The 24,428-nt window shown below is 47.4% G+C and overlaps 1 protein-coding gene across 1 annotated transcript in view; it reads left to right on the top strand.

The window, feature by feature from the left end:
- LOC119382851 (leucine-rich repeat-containing protein 4C) overlaps window positions 1-24,428 on the top strand; it is a 232,277-nt gene that overhangs the window by 164,344 nt on the left and 43,505 nt on the right. The window lies entirely within an intron of this gene.

Raw genomic sequence — 24,428 nt, 5'->3', positions numbered from 1 at the left:
GCTCTCCCTCTCTCTCTACTCTTTAATATTCTTTAACTCCCCTGCTTCCTTGCCCGACAGACGCTGAGTCGTGCTCTCTGCAACGGCTGCCGAAGGAGTATCTTTTCCTCGCCACATTCAAAAACCCACCATTCACAAGGCGTGATCATGATCATGGGTCTTTGTCGTCGCGATGATCTGCCACTAGGCGTCAACGTGGGCGCATCCACGTCAAACGGTGCTATAGCTACCAAACGCCAATAGATATTGGACCAGGCTCTCATAGATCAATGCTCAATAAGCAGTCAACTACTTCTGTGAAGACACGTTTCACTTTCATGTTATACCGATTCCTATGACGAAGGGATCAGCCACGTTTTAAGAGCTAATACGATGTATTGGTCCTATGTAGGTTGGGCTGTAGTACGGTGGCCCGGTTAAAGGGGTACTGACACGAAAATTTTCACTTGCCGGTTTCTTGCGTCAAATTATAGGTCAGTCGCTCAAGAGCCTAGAAAATGCACAGGCAAGTGTGCGGCCACCCTGAAAAAGTGAGAACAGTATGTTTTAAAAGCTAGTTTCAGTTCCTAGTTTAACATGACGTCACAACGAGGTATGAGCTCCTCATCACATGCTCTCGTAAGATATCGTGACGTTACCACGGCCGCCCCGTTCCTGGCTCCGTTAGTGACGTACAAGAGGCCTATTTGGAATGTTTTTGGTGACGTACAAGCGGCCATTTGGAATGTTTTTGGTGACGTACAAGCGGCCATTTTGAATGTTTTTGGTGACGTACAAGCGGCCATTTGGAATGTGTTTGTGCCTGACCTGATCACAACTAGCCACACTGGTACGTGAAGTCGCCAGAATTGACACTGTAACCGGACGTCACGCTAGTGTTGATGTCAGCAGGTGCGCCATGCGAAAATGGACTTTAATGTGAAAGTATGATATCAGCTTCACACGTGCACACAGCCGTCTCTGTATGCAGGTGATTTGTATGGCAAACTCACCATCGAAACTTCGTGTCAGTACCCCTTTAACGAAGTCGCACCAGGTATCCTGTTTTCCCTCGCTTATCGCCGCGTGAAAGTGGCTCGGCGGTGATGACGAGCGAGTGAGCGTGCTCGGCCAAGCGGCCATGTTTTGCTTGTCGAGCTCTCGCGGACCACTCGAGACACGGTGATCGCTTTCAGCGGTTTCCACGCGTCGGCGAGCGTGCTCGGGTGCACGTTTGCATCACCGGCTGTTGAGTCGAGCAGCCAGTGCTCTCGAGGCCGCTGTTTCACACGCTGGTAAAAGGGATTTGCGCAAGCTGCGCATGCTTATGACGAGTGGTCCTTGGCTGCTGCTGCTGATGGTTTGTTTTTGTTTGTTGCCCTTGATGCGCTAGCTTAACAGGCGCTGGCTGGATACAGGGAGTGTCTTGGCAGTACATGAGGGTTGTTGACGCTTCGCGTTGTTCGGCAAGGTTTAGGTGTATGATGTCATGTGTACATGTCAGAAACAGATGCAAACAGCTCTACCACAGTAGAGTGCACAGTAATATAAGTCGCTCCCATTGTTTTTCTAATCAAACTCTCATTCGAGCTACGTTGAAATTAGATTGTGTGATATCCAACGTGAAATTTTGTGAAATCACATGTTCGTATTTCATGTGCTTATTAATGTTGGGCAAGAGAGACTACAAAAAGAAGCAAGGATGTAAAACAAACATGGAAACATACAGAATGGATACTAGTGCGACCTAGTTGCTTCAGCCTTTATGTAACAAGTAGCCGTGCACCATCATGACCACCATGGTAACCATCGTTGCCTCATCAAACGCCACCATCATTATCGGACTGTCGCTGCAGCGGCCCTCTGACGATGACGGTGCCGTTTGACGAGATAACACAGATACAATTAGGACATTTAAGACTCATTCATTCATTCATTCATTCATACGGACGTTACCATAAAGCATGTTTATCGTGGGACATCCTTTTTCATCAAAAAAAGAAAAAAGAAAGTAATCGCTACGGCAGTGGTTTTGCTCCCGTTCATAGGCCACGAAAGGTAAGCGAAAATGAGGTCGCCCATGCAAGAAAGAGATGGCTAGATGGTATTCTTTAGGCCAAAGGGAGACTTCTCAGCAATCATAAATATCTTATGGTGAATGGATCTCACTAACGTCCTTATACTTGTCGTATCACCGGAAGTCGACAGCGAGTGGACGACACTTAACAACAACAGGCACGTTCGGTTAAGTTATGTTTACGAGCGAGACCAGAAAAAAGAAAAGCTGTTGCTTCTACCTACTCTTAGACCGAGAATAAACATTTTTTTTGTCTGCCTAAATGCTAAAATACACGCATTTGTTATCACTTGCCCAGTGTTTTTTTCGAGCCGACTGTGCTCAATAAACTAGACGATCGCCCCTCGACAGACCTGGGTGCCTCACCTGGACTTAGAGTTCTAAGCCATATTGAACAAATTGTTGGCTGTGCGACAGACGGTGGCAGTTAGGTCGCGTTAGAACGCGCTTGTGTGTGTGCTTCTGATGTGTTTTATTACATCCCCTTTCTCCCTATATCATGCGTTATCCCCATTACACATTTCCACAGCGCAGCATGGTCAGCCGCTGCAAACCCTGGCTGATCTATCAGCGCGAGCTCGTGTTGTGTATGTTCACACTAACAGTTCATTTCTTGTTTTTCTTACTCTTCACCTTTCTTCTCTATATTGCCTATTATTAGCTCTTTCTCTGCACCGCACCTGTAGGGTAGCCAACCAAGTCAAAGCTTGGTTAACCTTCCGTCTCTTACCCTTCGTTTCTCTTTCTTCCTGCTTCTTCCCTTTCTTTCTCTTCTCCTTGCCTCCTTCGTGTAATGCTCTGTTATCGTTAGTCCTTAACGGAACCGTTGAGCAATGGACTATTGGCCCATCGCTTTCTATTCTCGATATTTTTTGTCTCTCGTTGCTTTCAACGTTAGCCCTTAACTGATTCGTCGTCCAGTGAACTATTCGCCCATAGCTTCCTTCCCTCGAGACTTGCTCCCTTTCGCCGCTTTCAACATTACCTCTTTAGCTAAAGATAAAACGAAAAGACACACACGCATGAGCACGCAGCCACACAATATAAAGGAGAATGCTGGTATGTACAGAGTCTTAACGCCTCGCCTCACGCAAGCGGACCATCACCAGCTGCGCCCTACAACGTGACGCCGACTCGTTCTATTCGAACGACGCAATCGTCGGCTTCTCGGAGTGTCGCGGCGGCCCCTGACGGTGCCACAGTGTAGACAGCTCCGGCCCCCACCGCCGCTCGACGACGATCGAATCGTGGTCGCGCGTGCGTTCCCTCGGGACGCCCATTAAATATTTATCGAGCTATACCGCGCGCCAATGATTTCTCCGACGGCAATCAAGCCGAGCGGCGCGCGTCGACAGCGTGGGGCCGAATATTCGCGGGTCTTGGAATTCGATCTTTGCCGCCCCCTGCTGCGGGCTTCAACTTGTATAGCTGCCACAAGTGGCAGCTCTGTTTACCCCGAAGAAGGAGGCAGCCTGTATGTACGAGCGCAGCTGCCCGAAATTGGCGTGCGCGAGAAGCGTATATGGCGAGAGCGGGACTCCACAAAGTGATCGTTAATGCGTTCCTACCCCGACGATGGTTCTTGGGAAGAACGTTTTAATAGCATTGCCACGTGGGACCGCGCGTTGCGCGCTTTAATCTAGGAGAGAACGCGCGAAGGACGTAAAAACACAGCTTAAGAAAGACGACGAGTAAGGATAGGCAAGTAAAGAGGAGGCAGTTATAACGGGGCACCGGGTTAGCGCCTGCGTCGCGTCGATCCTAGTTTTTATGACGCTATGACTGCTACGTCTTTAAAACGTAAACCAACTCAACTAAGTAAACGCTCTGCTACAGATGCAGTATTTTAGAGAATACGGGAATTTTTCCACCTGTCGAGTGTAGAAACATCCGGCTTAGCAACAGATGAAACGTAATTGTCGGGCGCTGCATGGTGCCATTACGCAATCCCTGCAGTGCATTCCCTCCTGAAAAATTGCTGTAGGCACCGTGTTTTATTTCAGTTGAGTTTTCTCTTTTGTTTTGTCTGTACTCATGCGATTCGTCTCTTGAAATATAGTTGAATAGCATATTCCATTTTTTTAGTGTCAAAATGCGTGACTTCACGACGAGATGGTGCGGGATTTTCAAGGCGGCGTCACCAGCCTTCTTTCCTTTTTACTCACTTTATCGCTTACTAAGCCAGGCTAACATCTCCGGGAATATCATTAAATGTTGTTATCTTACTCTCTTTCTTTTCTCGAGGTAAGGGTGACGTTCAACTGCTATTGTAAAGGCTAATTTCTAGTGTAGATGAAAATTTTATACTTGGTTTCCGTTGAACGTAACCCGTGGCGGTCGAAATTAATCGAGAGTTCCGGGCAAACTGTGTGATTGCTGGAATATTTCATCAATTGCTGAATATTTCGTTCGAATGGCGGAAAGTGCCAACTGCGACGCACCAACCTAAACAAACGCTTGGTATGGCATAGGATCCTTAAAAAGCCCCTCACCAGCCTCTGAAAGTACAAAAAAAAACGAAAAAAAAAAACGAGCGCGTTATTCTCTCCTAGCGTTTGTCGTCTTTTTCTGGCGCACTTCGTGACGCAAGAGCAGTGATTCACGTGACGTCATTATGGTAGAAACTCTCGATTGTTTCACATACGCGAAATATCAGAAGTGAATTGCCTCCCACCCTGCTTTGACATGCAGTGGCCCACTTATTCTTCCTTGTCTCGCAAGACTATCGTGCGCGATCAACCGAGTTCGCTTCATTTTGCGTGTTTTCGACTGCGCAAGCGGAGATGCGCGAAATCCTGATATGCTTCACGCTTAGTGCTGGCATTGTACACGCGCATTTAAGAAATAAGTGGCGAGGAGGAGATTTTGCCTTTAGGAAGGGTAGCGAAGGCGAGGAGGAAACCACTCCCTCGTCTTTGAACGCGGGGTGGTGAGGGGCCCTTTAAGGCTTATTTGTATGCGTGTGTGCACCAACGCCACCTAGAGGTTAGCACGAACTCCTAATCCTCCTTTCTCATTTCCTTTTCCCTTTTCGTAGTGCGGGGTAGACTACTTGGTTAAGTCTGGTTGACCACACGGTCTTTTTATCCCCTCTCCCTCTTTCTGGAATACTGCAACGTTATTGGTTAGCTGTAACCAAATGAAACCAATGAAGTCAAGTGAAGCTTAATAAAGAAATAGCTGGCGAAAGGAAAAAAGGAACCAAAAGAAAACTGACATGTCCCGGTGCTCTTTTGCCATCACCGGCCCTTGCGCAATGAGGCATGATATATCATCATCATCAAAAGACAAATGTCCGCTGGTGACATCGTTGTCCACATGCACGAAAGCAACACAACGTGCCGTAGCGGTGGACAATCGGGTACGAATCTAGCGAAAGCTGCCCGCGGTCAGCATAACAAGGACAGTGCAACATGCGTTACGCGAAACCTGAAATACCTCACTTATTATAGGAGAAACGAAAAGAGCTCATAAATAGGGTATACGCATGTTCATTGTAATGCAGCTAGCCCTTGCGGAATCGAATGCAGCAGTAGGACCATCATTGTTTTGCCAACGGACCTCTCGGATTTTTGATCATTATATAGAGACCGATTGCAAGCGGGAATCGGGGCCATTATGGACTTCGGGTCACGAATGAGCGACATATAAACCTTATTGACGGTGATAAGCATCCCCCCCCCCCTCTCTTCTGAACCGCTCACATGCACACGCACACACCTTCCCCAGTGCGTACTAGCAGCACAGCGAGATCCCTCAGACCAAATTTTGTGTACGTTTCTTTTATACTTAAATGGCGCAGAACACGCGACAAAGGGTACAGTGAAGAAGACGAGCGCTGAACGAGAACCGCGAAGCCACACGGGCCTTTATACATTCGCCTAAGTCGACTCGAAGGCGAAAGCCATCTTTTTCTTCTTTTTATTCTAATCGATTTCATTGATCCCCTCTCTCCCCCTCGCGAAAGCTTTTCCACGTCTAACGTGGTTTTGCACTGCCTCCGGGATCGGCCTGCCTTCGACCAAGCAACATTGTCGTGTTATGACGTCATGCGGCATCATGTCATGACCTCATGATGACGCCCCAAATGTTGGCGATCTGTGACATCATTATGACGTCATTTGACATTGAGGTCGCGTAACACTCGGTACGCCGACGGCACACACATATTCACTTGAGTATCACGTTACCTTTGACCGTCTTTTATTTCTTAATACAAAATTGCCAGCGCCACCGAGGTAGCGCGCACAATTTTAGATGTCCTTTTTCTGTTTTCTTAATATTATTTGGTTGTCATTCAGCGCCTCTCTTACGCAGTCTCCCCTTTGATTCGTGTTCTGCGCTGTGTACACGTGAATCTTATGCGACTAGACCAAGTCTCTCTTTTACCTTTCTTTCAAAAGTTTCTTTCTCCTCGTGCATGCGCGCAACAAATGAAACGATGTCCTTTGTGTGCTCACACAGTGTCGCGACATCTTTTTTTTTTTTTTCGTACACAGCCGAGCTTCTAGGAGAATTCGAGTCACGGGGAAATGAACGCCGTCGCCGTAAAAGCTGCACGCGGTGCTGCACTACGGAAATGACAGCGACGTCGACCGACGAACATTCTCTTTCCTCACGCGGCCCCGCTACTGAGTCGACGGCGACGACGCCGTCGCACAGGGTGTTGCTTGTGTAGCCGCTCGAGGTCTTCCCAATTAAGCGCACGTCACACAAATATTGACTTTTGTGGCTGGCAGGCACAGCAGCTATGTAAGGGGGCCGTCGGCCACGAGCGCAGCGGCCATTGCACAGACTTAATGACGCCGCTAATTAGGTTTAGACGCCTGCGAGTAATTGAATTAGGCCCCCGCGATTTCTCCGCGAGCTCCCATCCTGAAAGAACAAAATAAACCCGTAAAGAAAAAAAAAACTAAAAAAAGTAACGAAAAGAAAACGAGCAGGAAGAGATGCGAGTCACACGCCCAATTCAAACCTCCCGTAATGACCTCTAGCGAACGGCCGGGCGCTCTGTGTACGGTAAAAGATGCGCTATCTGTGGCTCGGCGTGCGACCAGCGGCAGCAACCTGATCGTTGCTTTACTGCGTCGTCAAATAATTATACGAGCTGCAGCGCAGCCGTGAATAGAAGCGGCCGCTCGGCTCTATATGTGCGGAGAATTGTCCCAACTGTGGGGAGCCCCGTGTTTTGTGTTGACGTGAGCGAATGAAGAGAGATCGTGGCCCCGCATAACGGTACCGGCTATAGTTCTTATGTATTACGAACAAAATGAACACACGGTGCACGCACCGTTAACAAACATATGGATTTGCGACAACATGTCGCCGCGGTCTGTTGCATAATACGCTTTGTGTTTGGCCTGGTGGTGGGCATAATGTGAAGGACAGCGCAAGTAAGCGTGCGGGCGAAAGAAGCACCGTGACGAGGAATACGCAATTTTCAGCGCAGAAAATATTAGTCATCTGCTATTCCAGGCAGGTTCTGTTTTGTCAACGAAAAGGGAAATAAAAAAAAAGAACGCGGAAATAAATGTTAGGTTTTTGAAAATGCAACAATTAAGAGCCTGGGTCCTTTACTATATCCATTTTCCAATATCTATCAAAACATAAATTTGTTTCTCTGCAAGTAATCTTCGCGTTCTTCAGAAGTATGTTTCCGATAGATATGCTATGTGCGTGCGTGTTCGAGTGTTTCAAAGTATCAGTGACAGTCATAGAATATTAGTCGTCAACGACAACATTAACACTGCGAATTAAACCGCGTTAACGCGCAATTGTTGTAGACGTAATCATTATTGTAAGACGCTTACCTGACAACGTTATTCGCTTCTAGGTTTCCACCCGCCAAGGTGGTCTGGTGGTATGGTGCTCTAATGCTTATCCCAAGTCGCGGGATCGAATCCCAGCCGCGGCGGCCGCATTTTCACTGGAGGCGAAAATGCTTGAGGCCCATGTGCTTAGTACATTTAGGTTGCACGTTAAAAAAAAACCAGGTGGTCAAAATTTCCGGAGCCCTCTACTACGGCGTCCCTCATAATCATATAGTGGTTTTGGAACGTTAAACCCTCGCAATTATTATACCATGTTGCCCAACGATACAAAGAATTGACCCGAGCACAGCCCTCGCTTCGTTCTTAGTGTTGTGTTCCCACCGGGTCAGCTTATAGCGGCTAACGTGTTGCGTTGCTGAGCTGACAGCACGGGTTCTATTCCGGTCCAAGGTATCACATTTTGATGGGGGTGTTACGAAATAACGTCTATGTAGTCAAACTTAGACGCACGTTAAAATACTCAGGCGTTCAAAATTAATCCATAGTCGCTCACTACAGCATGGCTCATATAATCGTATTGTTTTGTCACGTAAAATTTGAGAATATCTATATTTTAGTTAGGTGTGCAGTCCACTGCTGCCGGGATGCCGAATGCTCGGCGACTATGAAAGTTAATGCGTGCGAAACCGCGTCTGTGCCAAAACCTCAGCATGAAACTCCTAATTTTAACTGTTAGCTAATTGATAAACTAGCTGTTAGTTGCTAAGCTGTTAAGAGCTCCTTATTTACGACGTCACAAACTTTAGTGCGAGCTATCGCGTTCTGGTGCTAAGCAAGCGAGGGTGCGGCATCGGTGCCAAGTTGATGTATTTACATTCGCAAGAAAAATGGCATGTCAGAGAGCTTTTTATTTGAAATTATGTATCCGTCAACGAAAATGACGTAGTGAAAGTTACCCCGAAGCATGTCTCGCGGCTACGGCATTCTTAATGCAGCCTGCATTGCAGCTGAGAAACTATTATTAGCGACATCGAGAACGCTGCATTCAATGGTTACAGCAGCGCCTAAAGTAGCAGCCACCGTCATTACAAACCGTCCCGGACGACAAATATGCTCTACGTGGGTCGGCACTACACGTGCGCTTGCATTTCTGTCACTAATCGTTACGCGTATTAATTAACGCCCATTCGCAACACGCGAGCATGCTCTCGAACGTTGCTGTGCACACCAACAACAGTTGCGCCACTGACGCATTTACAGCAGGCTTGCATGCGGCGACCAAAGCGACTACACAATCCCCTACGTTGTAACCGCACGGCACGCTTCTGTACAGCAAGCTATGTATACAGCGCCATGTGGCACGCTACAAACGAGCCGGCGGAGTATACACCAACGGTGTGGGAGATGCGCAGGAAGAGCACTTCTTCCTTCCTTTCCCTCACTCCCACACACATAGCAGGAGAAGCTCGATGCATGGCTTTCTGGAGACGTTAATTATAGGTGTGCTCGAGTACTACCCCTCTCCGCATCCTCTAATGGAGCTATGATGTCGTCTCGAGTCTACCGAGGAGGAACGGCGAAACCACCGCAGGTATATCCAACAGCGCCGATGGGGGACTGCTTGAGAAGAGCCGCAAGCGAGAGAGGTGCTGGATGTGTAGAGACGAAAGCAAGCCTCTTATCTTGAACCGGAAAAAAAGAAAACAGCAGCGGCAGCGACCGAAGAAGAACAAGCGGGTGCGCCGAGCTAGCAGGCCAAATGATAGTGGGAAAAACGCAGAAAAGTAGATGGAGCAAAAAGGGGATGAGGGGAGGCACGCCAAGGGTGCCTGCGGATGACAGCCACGAGTGGGTGGCTGGCAAGAGCGGCTTCGGGCGTCGGTGTCGCGTGAGGAATCGAGGCTGGCGTGTATAGCACTAGAGACACCGCAGGCCGCTCGCTCGCTGCGTTCGCCGCGTTGTCGGAGGCGCCGTATACCGAGGCGCTGCTGCGACTAGCCGGTCGCTTCACAAGGTATAGCGCCAACCTGCGCGATTGCCGCCGCCGCCGCTCGTCGAGAGCGGTGCGGTTTTGGCCTGGAGCGTGAAACGAGAGAGCTCGGTCTGCGCAATCTATATGGCGGCGTGCATACGTTCTTTGTATAAGTGCCGCGGGCTTGATGTGAGCGCTCACTGAGGGATGAAGAAACGCTGCGCGTGGCTTCTCTCCTTTCTGAAGCACGCTCCGCGTTTATTCCGTTCTCTCCGGTCGCTGCTAGTTGGTGCGCTTCGTATGTACACACACAGGCATACCCCAGTTTCGTGAAAGGTCTCCGTTTATGCACGAGTGCTTGGATGAAATTAAAGGGGTGGGAACCTTGTCCCAAGATCTCTTTGTGTCAACTTGCGGCGATATATATATATATATATATATATATATATATATATATATATATATATATATATATATATATATATATATATATATATATATAGACGGAAGAACAAGGAGGTTAGCCAGTTCTCAGACTGGCTGGCTACCCTGTGATCGGGAAGGGGGTAAAGGGATTAACAGATGGTAGAAAAATATCAGAAAAAAAGAAGACAAGAGAATAAAAAAAATCACGCCATATCCACGGGATGAATGATAATAAGTGGGCGAAGCTCGAGAGGGGGAGATCATTGGTAAACCGTAACTCTTCCGTGAAAGTTAGCCCATTACATCATTAGAAAGACGTAAGACTGTGCGTATATTATACAAAATCAACTTTTATTTTGTTCTTGTTCGTTTGTTCTTTTCATTTCGTCGTTGTCATGGCGGCTGGATTGCGAGGTCCCTTCGTTATGACGGCTTTATGGTCCGTGAAATGAAGCGAGAGAGGTTCTTGTACTGGCTGCAGTGGGAAGTTTGCAAACACTAAGTCTATGCACGTCCCTCGGATCGTGGCAGGTTGCATATGGATACATCTGAGTGCGCAGGCACGTAGGCAAGGGGGGGGCCCGGGGGGCCCGGGCCCCCCCCCCCGAAATTCGTCCAGCCTTCTATATTCCCGGGCAACTTTTGTTTTATTTTTGCCATGGAAATACTTTCTTTCAAACAATTAGGCCTTGGGCCCCCCCCCGAAAAAAAATCCTGGCTACGTGCCTGTGAGTGCGTATTTGGAAAGCATGTGCTGCAAGATCCAGTCATTGGCAATGAGGTCCACGTTGAAGTCCCCAACCAGCACAAACGGACGGTTCTTGTACTTGTTGTCGTACTCACGTAACGCAGCGTCTATAAATGGCTTGACGTCCCCGATAGATAGGTTGGGTGCGAGGCACACGGTCATGACGGCGACTAGCAGACGGCGACTGAATCGGTGGACCGGTGTTTCGACGCGTGGTGGCGATTCCGGGCTCGATTGTCGGCTCCGCGATGGAGTGCCAAGCATGAAGCTTACCCCGCACCTCCACCAGTGTAACGACGTGGGATCGACGAGGACACGGAGCACGACAAACAAACACGCTTTATCGATCAGAGAAAGAACTGCAACATCTTCTTCGTCCCTGCGCTGGGCCAAGAACACTCGCGCTGCTTCGTTGCCATCACCACTGGCATATACGCGCGGCATAGGCGGTCACGTACGAGCTAGGAGGGACAAACCCACGGCTTTAGGAGCTTCGCCCCTAAAAGGAGCAATACAAACAATGATGGTGAGTAGATGTATATAGGTGTGCATGCAGGAAGTGATTATGACAGCTGGGAGTCAACTTATTGTATTGAAGCACCAGGAAACTTTAAAGCGTAACTATATCCGTAACCTTAGCAAAATTTTTGTTAGTACAATTTATACACACGTAATGTCGAGGCTGTGAGTTCCGCTTTCTCCAACAGAAAGTTGTTTTTCCATCCACTTTCGTTGCGTCTTTGGAGTTTCTTTCTTGCACTTCAATTAAAGGCACTAATAACACCCTATTCAGTAAATAACACCCTATAGTCAGCAGAAGTTTTTCTTGTCGGTCATATTGCATTACGGACCGTAATCACTATGATCAATTGGAGTAACTCTAAAACGAAACAAAGCACGGGAGGTGATTCAAGGCAAGCGCTGACATGTCACATTCCCGCTGATTTGCACCAAGTGGTCATATTCCTAGTGACTATGCTCCGTAATACCACTTTAGTGATATGGTTGAGGTATGAGCAGTAGTGTTTCGAAATGTTTATATATTGGTATTATTCACACGAGTAGTCTTGTTTGATTTCTAACCCCCTCCCCGCCCCCCTCCCACCCGCACTACAGCCACGCACAAATACCACGTGAAAACCCGGAGATTCCTCTGCGCCCTTTGTTGGAATGCCACGCTCCAGCAAAGATCGACAACGACCAAATAAGGGGAACACGTCGGCAGCAAAGAAGAAAAATAAAACTCGCATGGAAGCAGGTCAAATCACTGGCCTGACGGGAAATTTTAATACAGTTGGAGAGGAACGAAGCAGGGGGGGGGGGGGGGGGAGGGGGGGGTTTAGTGGTCCAACAAGGAGCGTTAGAGATGAAACGAGGAGACAGCGAGGCTTGGCCCAGAATGCAAAACCGGGGAAACCCCGCGTAGACAGCTGAGGCGGGGAACGCGAATGGAGAGCGCAGCTGAAGCGAGATCCTGACAGAGCAATGAATGCAGGACGTGGCTCGGTATTTGAGCAACCGAGGATATTTCATCACTTTACTTTTGCGAGACCGCGATTGCTTCTTTCTCTGGAAAAAGAAGTAAGCGTTATTGGCCGCGAGATCGAGCGGAGTCGCCGCCTGGCGGCTACTGGCTGAAGCGCGCCTAGTGTGGATTGCTCCCTGCGTCGTCTGCTAGCGACGTCGTGTTTGCGTGTGCACGTACTTCATGCATCTTCTCAAAGGGCGGTTTGTTCTGCTGTGTTAGCGCGAGTTTAACTGCTCGTACGTATACCTGACATGGTGTACAGAAGCAAATGAGCTTGCTCGGCTGCATGCGCATTGTAATAAGATCAGTGAGTGCGACTTTCAAGAGCGCTGTGTATTGGTGTCGTACCCTTCGTTCGCCAGAATCATTTCAGTGTTGGTGCCGCTTTCTGGTTCAAGCGCGTCCTAAAGTGCGCTTGGCATAGTCCCAATCATTAGGAGCATTAAATAGTGTGTGAAGGCAGCGTTTTAGCGACTCGTTGGCAAACAAAAGCTAGGCTCTAGGCCATGCACTTTCGCGTTGTTGTAAGGTGTATAAATGCGGCACTATAGTTCATCGGTTATGCGATGGGCTGTAGCTGTGCTTAAGCTGTACTATTATTGTACGGTCGTGGTCCCGCTACATCGAAATATTTCTATCAAGTGAAGTCTGACGCTTTGGTACTCAAACTGTCCCCTAAAAAAAAAAGACAATGGAATGACACGGCAGTGATAAAACGGAGTTGCCGCGCGCAATTTTAACTTGGGGCGAAATTTAAGCAGAACCACCCGTGTGCTTAGATTTAGGTACGCTTTGAAGAACCCAGATGTTCAAAATTATTCCCGACGGCGTGCCTTACATTTCTGTAGTATAATTTTACGCAAAAGCTCATCCTTAGTATAATTTCACGCAAAACCTCATCCTTTTTTTACATTATCTTGAGCGTTTGTATGGAGTTATTATAAAGTGATGGAAGGCAGCGGACATTATTTGTTTGAAAAAAAAAAGACGCTTATTACTTAAAATAACCGGACCTTTGTTGCATCACTGTCGTGCATGTAATCAATCGATGAAAGCTCTGTGCTAAACTCTTACCTTTTTATTGTGTTACTAGATCAAGAACAAGTGCGTACGCGTTGAACGTCTCCTTGGCGCTAAAGCGCTGTCGATCACATAGATTTCCTGACTAAACTTATCAACTGTCCTAAATTTCATGGAGAACTGCACAATATTTAAAAAAATGCGTATTCGCGCGAGCAGTGCTCGTTCTCATTGCAGAGGAATATGGGCTGGTATCCGGGGGGGGGGGGTCAACCCCCCCCCCCCGAAAATTTTCAATTTTTCAATTTCAATGTGTGCGTGTATACATACACGCACACATACAAACGCACGCACGAACACACATAAAGTATGGTTGAACCCCCCGAAGGAATTTTTTGGCTACGCACATGGCTGGTATACAAATGAACAAGACGTAAACACTTAAGTAGTTCAGTCGTGCTACAGCCGTGCGTAGTACATAGAACACAAGCCCAACACGTACAGAGAAAGCAACAAAAAACGTCATATAGTGCGTAAGCGCAGACTATCTCCAGGGCAAGCATCCCTTTCATCGGCAGATTGCGCTTCTCTCACTAATAATAGTAACGTTGGATGATCCTCGTGCATCGATTCAACAATCAAGAGTGTATATATTACCAGTAAGCTGCAATCAACGCATTTTATTCGCCGAGAATTGGCTCAAACCGCTCACAACGAAGCGCCGATGTGTGTATTTGTATACGCGCCGTCGACGGCCTCTCCACACTAACGCGGCGACGGTGCTGTCACCTATAGGTCGATCTCGGGGCCAATAGCTTCGACATTTAACTCTGAAAGAGGCTGTGCTTGCTTGTATAAACACTGTAAATGTAGTGTATACAATCGTATCTCACTATAATGAACACTGATATAGCGAATTATCGGTTGTAGCGAACCAAATACGAGCATTGGTTGGTCACGCTTCCCTTCAGTGACATTCTTTTGGTAACGAAACCGAATACGCGACAGCCGCCGTGATATCGGCTGTAACGAAGAGACGTTTGGTTCGCGCGAGGTTCACAAGTCGAAAGGTAGCATAAAAACAAAATAAATATTCAAAAACAAATAATTACCACGTTTTTATTTATTATTTTGAAAAAACTACGGAAATTTACGTCATCCAGAGCAAAAAAAAAAAAAAGAACGTTGAAGAAGCACATCTAACTTATAGTGGGTTTGAAGCCTACAATAATGCGTTTCTGTATCTAATAATTTTGCGCGAGCACGATTGCCGATTTGCTGAAGCCCATTTTTATCTTTACTGTTACAACGAATATCCGTTGTAAAGAACTAATTTGTGGTTTCGATGCTACACCGGGTCTCGCCTGTATTTGGCAAAGATGAAAGTTGCATGAACGAACAATTTCTTCGGGGACCAAACTGGGGACGTAGCTAGTATACGGTTTTTTATAAACATGCGCTCGCGTCCCACCGAAACGCTGCGCTACCGCGAAAGCTGTGGGTTTCATCAGCCTATTGCCACGCGCGCGTATTGCTTTATTAGATGCGAAGTATCTTATGGCGGAGTTCAATCCGGTGGTGGTGGTAGTGGTGGTGTGAGGCGTGACCACCCTTACTGCGCATGCGCATACCCTCTCCCCTCTTCCTTTCCCCTCTCCACTTTCCTCTCCCCTATCCCCTTCTCCGCTTTCCCTCTCCCCTCCCACTTTCCACTCTTCATCTGAAACGCGGGCTAGACATGCCGAAATTCTCTCCTGCGCAACGCCGCGATGAGCACCAGCGCATGCCCGTCCCCTCCCCCTCTCTCTCCTCTGCTACGCTGCCCCCCTCTCGCACGCCTGCCGACTGCGTTCCCCGCTCGCCCTGTGAGAATTAACGGCCAGGCTAGAGGGAAGACAAGACGCGCGTAGCGTTCCTCTTCGGGTTCCACGACGCGAGGTCGGTAGCATGCCCAAAGAACTCCAACGGAACGCGATAGTGCAAGTGCTCCGGCTTCGCATCGCCTCATGCTCCCCTTTAGCGGGAAATGGTGTACCTTTTTTTGAGATATTCGTGCTTCAGCCAGAAAACTTGTTAGCGACGCTCGGCGCAGTGCGCGCCGCAATGTTTGGGAAGCCTTGTGACTGCTTAAGATTATTCTGTTACCAGGACGCGAATAGTCAAATTTATTCGAGAGCCTACGCGAGCACTAGCGATAACGCTGGAAGGTTGGATGACTGCTTTACTTTATAAAATACGACGCGTTCCGCCGATCATCAGATTACCGACGGCGGACGCCCTGTTCGCCGCTATCATTATACAGCGTAAATTGCTTGTATACCTTGAGTTTCCATTTTCCGGGCACAAGTTCGCCCGAATAAACAGTTTCGTCATCAACACGCCGACTGCCGAATTCTTCAACTTCACGACCGCGTGACATTATCATGAAAGAAAACTATAACAAGCGTTCTTACATTCGAAAACATTCTCAGCGCTAGCAGACAAGGACGTAAGACAGACGACACCGCAGTTTCCGGGTTGAAGTTGGCGCATTGTGGTGTCATCCCTCCTACGTCCTTGTCTGCTAGCGCTGAGTATGTTTTCGAATTCAGTTTACCAAAGCGCCCAAAAAGTGGCAATGCTAAGAAGTTCTGACATTGTTTGCGATCAGGCTTCACGGGACGAAGACTGAATGAAGGCTTCTCAGGAAGATTAGTATACCGTACAATGAACGAGCACGCCTTTGCTTGTGAGTAGAAATAGAAACCGGCAATGATCGCTTTATTGGCTGGACAGATAGCATTTTTTTTGCGCTGCACGCCGTTGCTGAGACGAAGTATACATAACGTTCACGGTGTTTTCGTAGTCGACAACCCTACATGATCTCGTTTCATTCTAGAAGTGATCGAAAACATTTTATTGCGATAGCAATTATATGGACAGTCTCGGCTGGTTTATGCCGTCACCGTCGCCGCCGTCATGCTGCGTATATGTATAAGTATGTATATATATATATATATATATAAAAGTCTCAAAGAAAATTAATTCCGAAAAAAACTTCCTAAGCGCGGAATCGAACCAGCGACTTGCCGATCCGCAGCGCGTGGCTCTAACCACTATGCCACGAAGCGCAGTCCGTACAGGTGGCTAAAGGCGAGCGTTATATACGCACCCTCTACCGCAGTACTTGAAGACGGCAGGCGCTTATAAGCGTTTCTTCATTACCAGCGAGATGGCGCTAGGGGCGCAACGGGCGCACTTATAGCAGGGTGCCTTGATTCGCGTTTTGTTGCGCGTTAGGGGGGCGCACACATCGAGGCAATACCGCTTTTGCCTGCGGAATTGTAAACAACAAAACATAAGCAGAACCGAAGAGCATAAAAACTAAGGCGAGACTGAAAGAGAGAGACATAATACCTGGGGAGAGCACTCTAGCGTCGTGCGAACAGCGAGCCTCGTTTATTCGTATGCATGTGATATTCGAAGTAAAAAAAATACTCATGCTCACATGTAGATATGATTAAACCCAGCATAAGTAGCTGCGCTTCATGCACATTCATTTGCTTCGCAGAATCTAGAGATCCTACCCCTGAAGCTATTTTGTGTTCTCCCATGACAACGCATTCCTTGCTAATCAAAGCGTTCTCTGTTAGTCGGAGCATCCTGTTTTGATTACGCGTATTGAGACTTGAAGTGGGTCTATCTACAGATCAATGTCTGTCGTGTCGAGGGGCGCGGAGTTGTCGGTTTGTTGCTCCGAACTTTTGCACATATCTCTCGCGTGTCAGAATTGGAAGCTAAAACAGTTTGCAGCATTTGGAGGTACACTGCGTTGGTTCCAGTGGCCGCTTTGTCAGGGGTATTCTTATTTCGCGTGTGTGTGTGTGTCTTTGACCATATCAAGCGGACGGCAACGGTGCAGCACTTTAGATGAGTCATACCGTAATAGGTAGAGAGGTAGCTGTCACTGACGCTTAGCCAACTTGTCTGTTGTGTTACAGTTTGTGCGTGAGAACGTATACGTTTGTGCGCTTCAGTGTGCGGGGGAGCGCTCGCGCGCGTTCGTGCGCGTCATTTCTGCTAGTATGAGGCTCGTCCCATAGAAGTGGCGGTCGCGTGTCGCTCATGCTTTTAGAAATGACAGTTGAGTTGACGCCCTTTGACGTGCCCGAATAGGGATTAAGCTGCTTGTCCTTTTCGTCTCTCTCTCTCTGTCTCTATCTTGTCACGGAGAACGGTGAGGGCCTCCAATGCGGAATTGCTGTGTCATGTCAGCTGATAAAACCATAGTAACTATAGCTCCTGCAAAAAAATCGCACGTAATTCGCCCTCAAAATTTAGCCCGCGATTGCCTATTGTATCATCTTCTACGTCTGCAAGAACACCTAAAAATACTCCCCTTACGTAATCTTCAGACCACATGAGCAATGAAGTAAGTTTGGCGACCTTGCTAAGAACAGATGATAAACGATAAATGAGTTACTAGTCTTGTTCGAACGCACACTGAATACGAAATTTTGTGACCTTTCGGAACAACCCACAGAAGTTATGAACAATGAGTACTGAGTGCTGGAATCATCTGGATCACCTCCGAATGTGTAATTATGTGTCCATCTCGTATTTTATTTTTCCAAATATATTGATTGGTTGATTGCCTAACGTCCTTATGCTAATATTTTACATACACGCGCATCACTCGACCACTGCTAGCTAATCCATAAAGGCCATTTTTTAAATATTCAACGTCTTTAATCCGTCAACAAAGCAAGCAAGCCTCACTGTGCTAAGACTAATTATCTCGCCAGGAGATGTTTTTCTTTGGACAGTTATGAAGCGCACTGCGGAAGTTAGTCTAAAGCTTAGAAGCAACGGGGAAAATGTTTATGCTAATAATGTCTGTCTCAACGCCTCGGATGTCAGCTGATTAGCGTACCTGAACACGAGCCCTAATCGCCTGCGGGTTTCCACCTCCTGAAGTTCACTTCTTGACGCAAATAGAACAAAAAAAGTTCGCGAATTTGTTCTGAAATAGCATACTAATCTTAATGAGTGGCATCTGTTAGTATCTTCATTTTGTTTTACAATGTATGTTTGCTTAATGCGCATCTTAACCGACGGCATGTTAGAGAGACGTGCGACTTAACGACTAGCGGAGTTTTGTAGTGTAGGTCCCATCGCATCGGGTACATCAGTAAGCCTCGAAAAAATTCCGGCAAAAGCTTTATTACGGTGACCGCCGGCAGCTAATGCGATAAGCGTTAAAACAATGCAGCGAGCAACACGTCAAATTTCGGCATTCACTTCGTTCACGTCGATGTAGTTAGCGATTGTTCATTTCGTTATAGTCACCTTTTCAAATTTCCGGTTGCCGGCATTTTCTTCGCCTCGCGGCGGCTAAACGCCCTTCACCCAGTGTACCGCTACGGTTCCCATTCTGTTAACTCCACTTTATTCTCTATACTCGGTAGGTTTTCATATGGACTTTTTATGTTTACTTCTCTGCAGAGGATTTCTTAAATTATGTTGTTGCAAACGTCTTCACGTCGTTCCCACCTTGTTTCTTGCATATCCGGGCACTTACCCATTCTTAGTTCATAGGTAAAAACAGCACAAACGAAACGAAGTGCAAAGAAGACACGGGACACAAGGAAGTTCCGTGTCTTCCACGTGTTTCGTTTCGTTCGTGCTGTTTTTACCTGTGAACTATGCATAACTAACTAGCCTGCCAGCAAATGTTATTGATATCCATTATTATGATTTGGCCAATAATGAAAACCTCCATGACACGGTTATGGGATGACCCCGACCATCACCAAGAGCGCGTTTATAGACTTGACTTTGGTCATCCTTTTCGGCTTCCATTCCGGCTAAGAAAACACTACTGCATAGATTGCGGCTGGGTGTTCCGTATACGCGACGATGCCTTTACAAGATTAGACAGGAGCAAAACTCTAACTGCAGTGCGTGTCAGGCGTCAGAGACGTTTCATCACATCCCGTGCTCTGAATACGCTACCGAAAGACTTAAGCATCATAGCTTCTCTTGCCTCCCGGCCCTTTTCGGAGGAGGGTGCTAGAAACATGTAGACCCCGCCCAACGCAGTGTAAAGTGTCTATTGGGGTTTTCTGAGCGAGACAGGTTTACATGCTCGTCTTTAGGATATGTGCTATGGTGTAAGAACTTTCACGCGTAGCACACGTCCCCTCACAGGACAGTGCGTGTACAGTGACTCGTCGTACCATGCTATAGTTACCTGTCATCATAACTCCCTCTTTCTCTCTTTGTAGCGTTAGCTACACTTACCTAGCCGGAGCCGATTTCGCGTGGATCCTCATGAGCCGTGCTGCGCATGCGCGAGGATCAGTGATGTCAGACGGCTGGCTCACTGGAGCCTGCATCTCACGCGCTCTCTGCCACCGCCGCGCGCGACTCACCGCTGCTGGTCTGCGCGTTCGGGAGGAGTGGCGTCGTAGCCGCGGCAGACACACTGGCGCCGGCACGCGCGCAGACTCCGCCACCGCCGCGCGCGACTCGCCGCTTCTGGTCTGCGCATTCGAGAGGCGTGACGTCGTAGTCATGGCGGACACACTGGCGCCAGCGTGCGCGCAGCTATTCGCCTTCGCTGTGCAGTCGCCGTCTGACACTGCGCTGGAGCCGCTTGATAGCGCCTCTGACTGGCGTTTGTAGGTTGGTAACGCCATGGAGAAGGAGAGCGCAAATGCTGCTCGACGGCGCAGAAGAGCCGAGAAGCTTATCTCATCGTATCTCGAAGTAGTTGCCTGGCAATTAGCGGTTCAGCGTACGAAGAATGAACAAAAGAATGCTAATAATCCTTGAAAATCTGGAAAGCTAAGAATAATCAGCTGAACCTTTGCTAACGCTACGTATATCCTGGCATAGCCGAGCAAAGCCATTGCAATTTTTTTTTCTCTCTTACACCCGTGAGGAGTAGCAGGTTAAAAACACGCCTTTCAGGCCGACCTCTCCTCCTTTTTTTCACTAAACGTTATCTTCTTCTCGTTGGCCAACAATACCCCCGTGCCTATTGTCGCATTCACAATTGGACGTGCCCGATATAGTTCGTACAATACGCGCTAATGTTTATTTATTGATTGATATTCGCCAAGGTCTTTTTGAAGTATGATGGCGGCGCTTCGTACCTCTTGTGAAGCCATTCTGCAGGCGTCATCCAATTTCGACAGGTTCTCTTCTCGAACTTCTTCAGTACTACAACGGCATCGCATTTAAACCCAAGGACCCTTTCCTTCTCAGCTCACCTTCGTTTGAAAAAGCCAGACCCAGTAGAAAACCGGGGGCGTTTTAACCTACCGGGCCCATTTTGCTCCGCGCGTATTTATAAAGCGCTCGAGACAACAGACGCGCTCGAGCTCAGACCTGAATGCAGGGAAAGAGCGAAAGCAATCGCCTCGTATCTCGCTCGCCTTTCTTGCGGGGTCGTATGCGAGACAAGCGCTGCCCCCTCCAGCAGGGACGAGGCGGGCTTCCGGCCGGCCATTTACGGACGCTCTATATATATAGTCCCTCTCTCTCTCGTGCCGTTTTAATGACGTCCCGCGCTCGCGCCCATGTTTTGGCCAGCGTATGCACGCTCACAAAAGAAGCAACACGCGAGGCTTGTAAGGGAGGGCAGTGACGGGATAAGGCTGGGAAGAGGCATGAGGCCGGGGGGGGGGGGGTCGCTATGGTCTCAGCGTTGCCCAAAAACGCTGCCGCGGGTGAGAGACTCGCGAAAGCGAACCATTATGCAAAGCAGGGCCTCACGCGGTGGCGGCGGCGCAGTCGTCATTAGGACGACTGCTGTGCTTCTGCGCCGCGTACCACCGCCGCACTAGTCAGCGCAAGCTCACCATCCTCCTCATCTTCTCCCCTTCCCCCCCTTCTTCCAGAATGGTTCTTCCCAACCACTCCCCGCAATCCGCGCTTTTGGGCGGTGAACGCTCCTCGCGCAGCAGACAAGCACGGCGTTCTGCTGGCGCTGCAAAAGGACGCGCCACGCAGCCACCACCACCACCACCGGCCTGTTCGCTTCACCGGCGTGTCGGTTTAGGGGTGCCAGAGATAGATCGGGGGAAATGAGGGGATCGAGAAAGAGAGGTATGCACGAAAGAAAGGATTCGTACCAGGAGCCTCCTTAGTGCTAGGAGCGATTTATTTCATCGGAGAAGAGCGAAGGCGCGAAGGTTTGGGGGGGGGGGGCTTAGCGTTAGTCGCGGATTAGAACTCCGGCCGGCGCACAGTGTTTTGTCCCGAGGTGGCTTACATTCGGGTACCACCCTCCTATACGCGGCGCTAAAAAGTTGCCTCTCACGTTTCGTTGTTTTTCTTTTTTCTTCCGTACCCTCCGTCTCGATCTCCCTATTCTGTCTCGCTTTCTCCCTATTTGTGTCGTTTCGGGCGTTTTTGGAACGCGGGAAGAGATTAGCGGGGTGATAACTCTCAGTTTTGGAAAGCGCGCGGCGCCAGATTGTTGGCCGACAGCGGCCTATATATACTCGTATATAAGTATATAAAAGAAGCGGACACGCACCCCACTTGTGCGCAGGTTTGAGAAGCACATTCCAATGCACCCCAACTGTACCGGTATATTTCGTCCGCCTGGAAACTGCGAATATATATATATATATATATATATATATATATATATATATATATATATATATATATATATATATATATATATATATATATATATATATATATATTGTGCTTTTGGGAAACATGTCTAGACGCAGAATGATTATATGTTCACGTTAGTCGAAGCCTTAAAAGTGCAACACACCCAGTACCTACATCCTTTGATATCCTCTCTTCCCTTCTACCCACCCTTTAATCATTCGCGTGCCGCTTCGACTACTGAAAGAAAACAGCTAAACAAAAGCAAATGCAGGGAAGGTTCACCAAGACGCGGCGGGAGTTCATCACCGAAAGTATCGTTCATAATCTATCTCCTCCACGCACTGTCGGGTTTATAAATTTTCCATGTCGCGGTGACATTTACACGTTTACGGATTGATATTTGTGTCCCTGGAGCCATATGCACAATGCAAAGGGCCACACTCAAACCTATAGTTTTCTAGTGAAACCTTGCGCATAAATGGAAACGGTAACGAAAAAAAACAACTTGCACATTTCTGAGCATTATATATATATATATATATATATATATATATATATATATATATATATATATATATATATATATATATATATATATTACAGCGAAGTTGTTATTGTCTACTCGGCGCTGTCGTAGTAGTAGTAGTAGTAGGCGTCACGCAGTTCACGTGACCTGAGGGAGGAGTAAATAAACAAATAAATAAATAAATAAATAAATAAATAAATAAATAAATAAATAAATAAATAAATAAATAAAACAAAATGAACTTCCCTGGCGAGCCCGGGTTTCAACCCGGGCCCTTACGGTCCAAAGGTAAGTGTCACAGCCACTGAGCGTCATAACCCACTTTTTTTTAACACGAAAGTGTTTTATGCCTGAGTCCACCAAGAATTCAGTGACGTATTTCGCCAGGGAAATGACGTCGAAAAAATTTACACGATCAGATGGCAGAGAAGGAAAGTTCCGTCAACAGGCTTCGAACCCACGATTGCTCGGTCCGCAACATTAGATGCCGAGCACGCTGCCCACTGCGCCACGGTCACTTTTTTTTTTTTTTTTTTTCTTTATTGCCTTGCATACCAAGACTATTTACATACTCACAAAAAAAGGGGTAGAGCTATACAATTACAAAGTGAAAATATGAACCGTCAGCACTGAGCTGACTACAATCAAAACTTTGGCATGCGGAACTGGGATAAATGTCTTGGATTCTGGCATGGGGAATGGGACGTCACACCAAGAGTATTTCTCAACATTAAATGGCAAGAAACACCAGCGAAGTATTTAGGAGTGCCGCTGGAGTTCTACTGCGACAGTGAACAGTATTGGAGAAAAGAAACACAGGCTTTACGAAATAAGGCAGAGAAATGGAAAGGTTGGGGAATTTCCATATTTGCACGGGCCACAGCGTGCAACTTGTTTCTAGTGAGCAAGCTGTGGTACGTCATGCAAGTTCTGCACTGCAGTAGAATAAACGTGCAAAATATACACAGAGTATTTGCAGTCTTCATTTGGAGTTCTGTCTGGGAAAAATCGAGCCGTACAAACCTCTTCAGAAAAGTACGAGATGGTGGACTTGGATTGGTTCATTTGTACATAAGACAACTAGTCAATCGTTTTCTTTTCCTTCGTGATGTAAATGACCCTTTTTTGAGAACTGTAATACAACTACGGCTGTCTAGAGTGCTGCCGGAATTTATAATATCGTCAGAAAATGTGCAAGGACCAATTCAGGGGTATCTAAAGGAAGTTGTTTCTCTTTTCGCTTCCTGTCAGTGCGATTTTCGTTAGAATATCTCACTGAAGTCTCTCGTAAGAAATTGTATAAAGACCTCGTCTGTATATTATTGCCAGTGCCACTGTACCGTCAACTATACTGTGAAGGCCCAGGACAGGATGTTCTGAAACGTGTTAAAAGGATGCTTGTAGCGCCAGGGGTTAAAACCTTTTTCTTTAAATTACACACTGGTACTTTACCTGTTAAAACATGGTTGGTAGATAGGGGATTATTCGTACCTTGGGGCACACATTGTTTCTTATGCCATAAACCGGAAACAATTGAACACGTTTTTATAGACTGCTGGAGCGGGGTGTTCTTCTGGGACATATTACAGAGAACTTTGAAAAAAGAGTTACCGTTAAGTCCACACGGCATCCGTTTTCTTTCTGTTAAAAATGATGATGGGGTACCTTTCGACCTAGTCATGCTCCTGGGCCTGCATAGTATATGGCAAACTCGAACTGCCTTTGACAATGCGGATGTACTAGTGAGATCTGTACGGGAATATTT

Source organism: Rhipicephalus sanguineus, chromosome 2, assembly GCF_013339695.2.
Source record: "Rhipicephalus sanguineus isolate Rsan-2018 chromosome 2, BIME_Rsan_1.4, whole genome shotgun sequence".
Classification (NCBI taxonomy): Eukaryota; Metazoa; Arthropoda; class Arachnida; order Ixodida; family Ixodidae; genus Rhipicephalus; species Rhipicephalus sanguineus.
The sequence above is the reverse complement of the archived record's forward strand: the minus strand, read 5'-3'. Positions and strand labels throughout refer to the sequence as shown.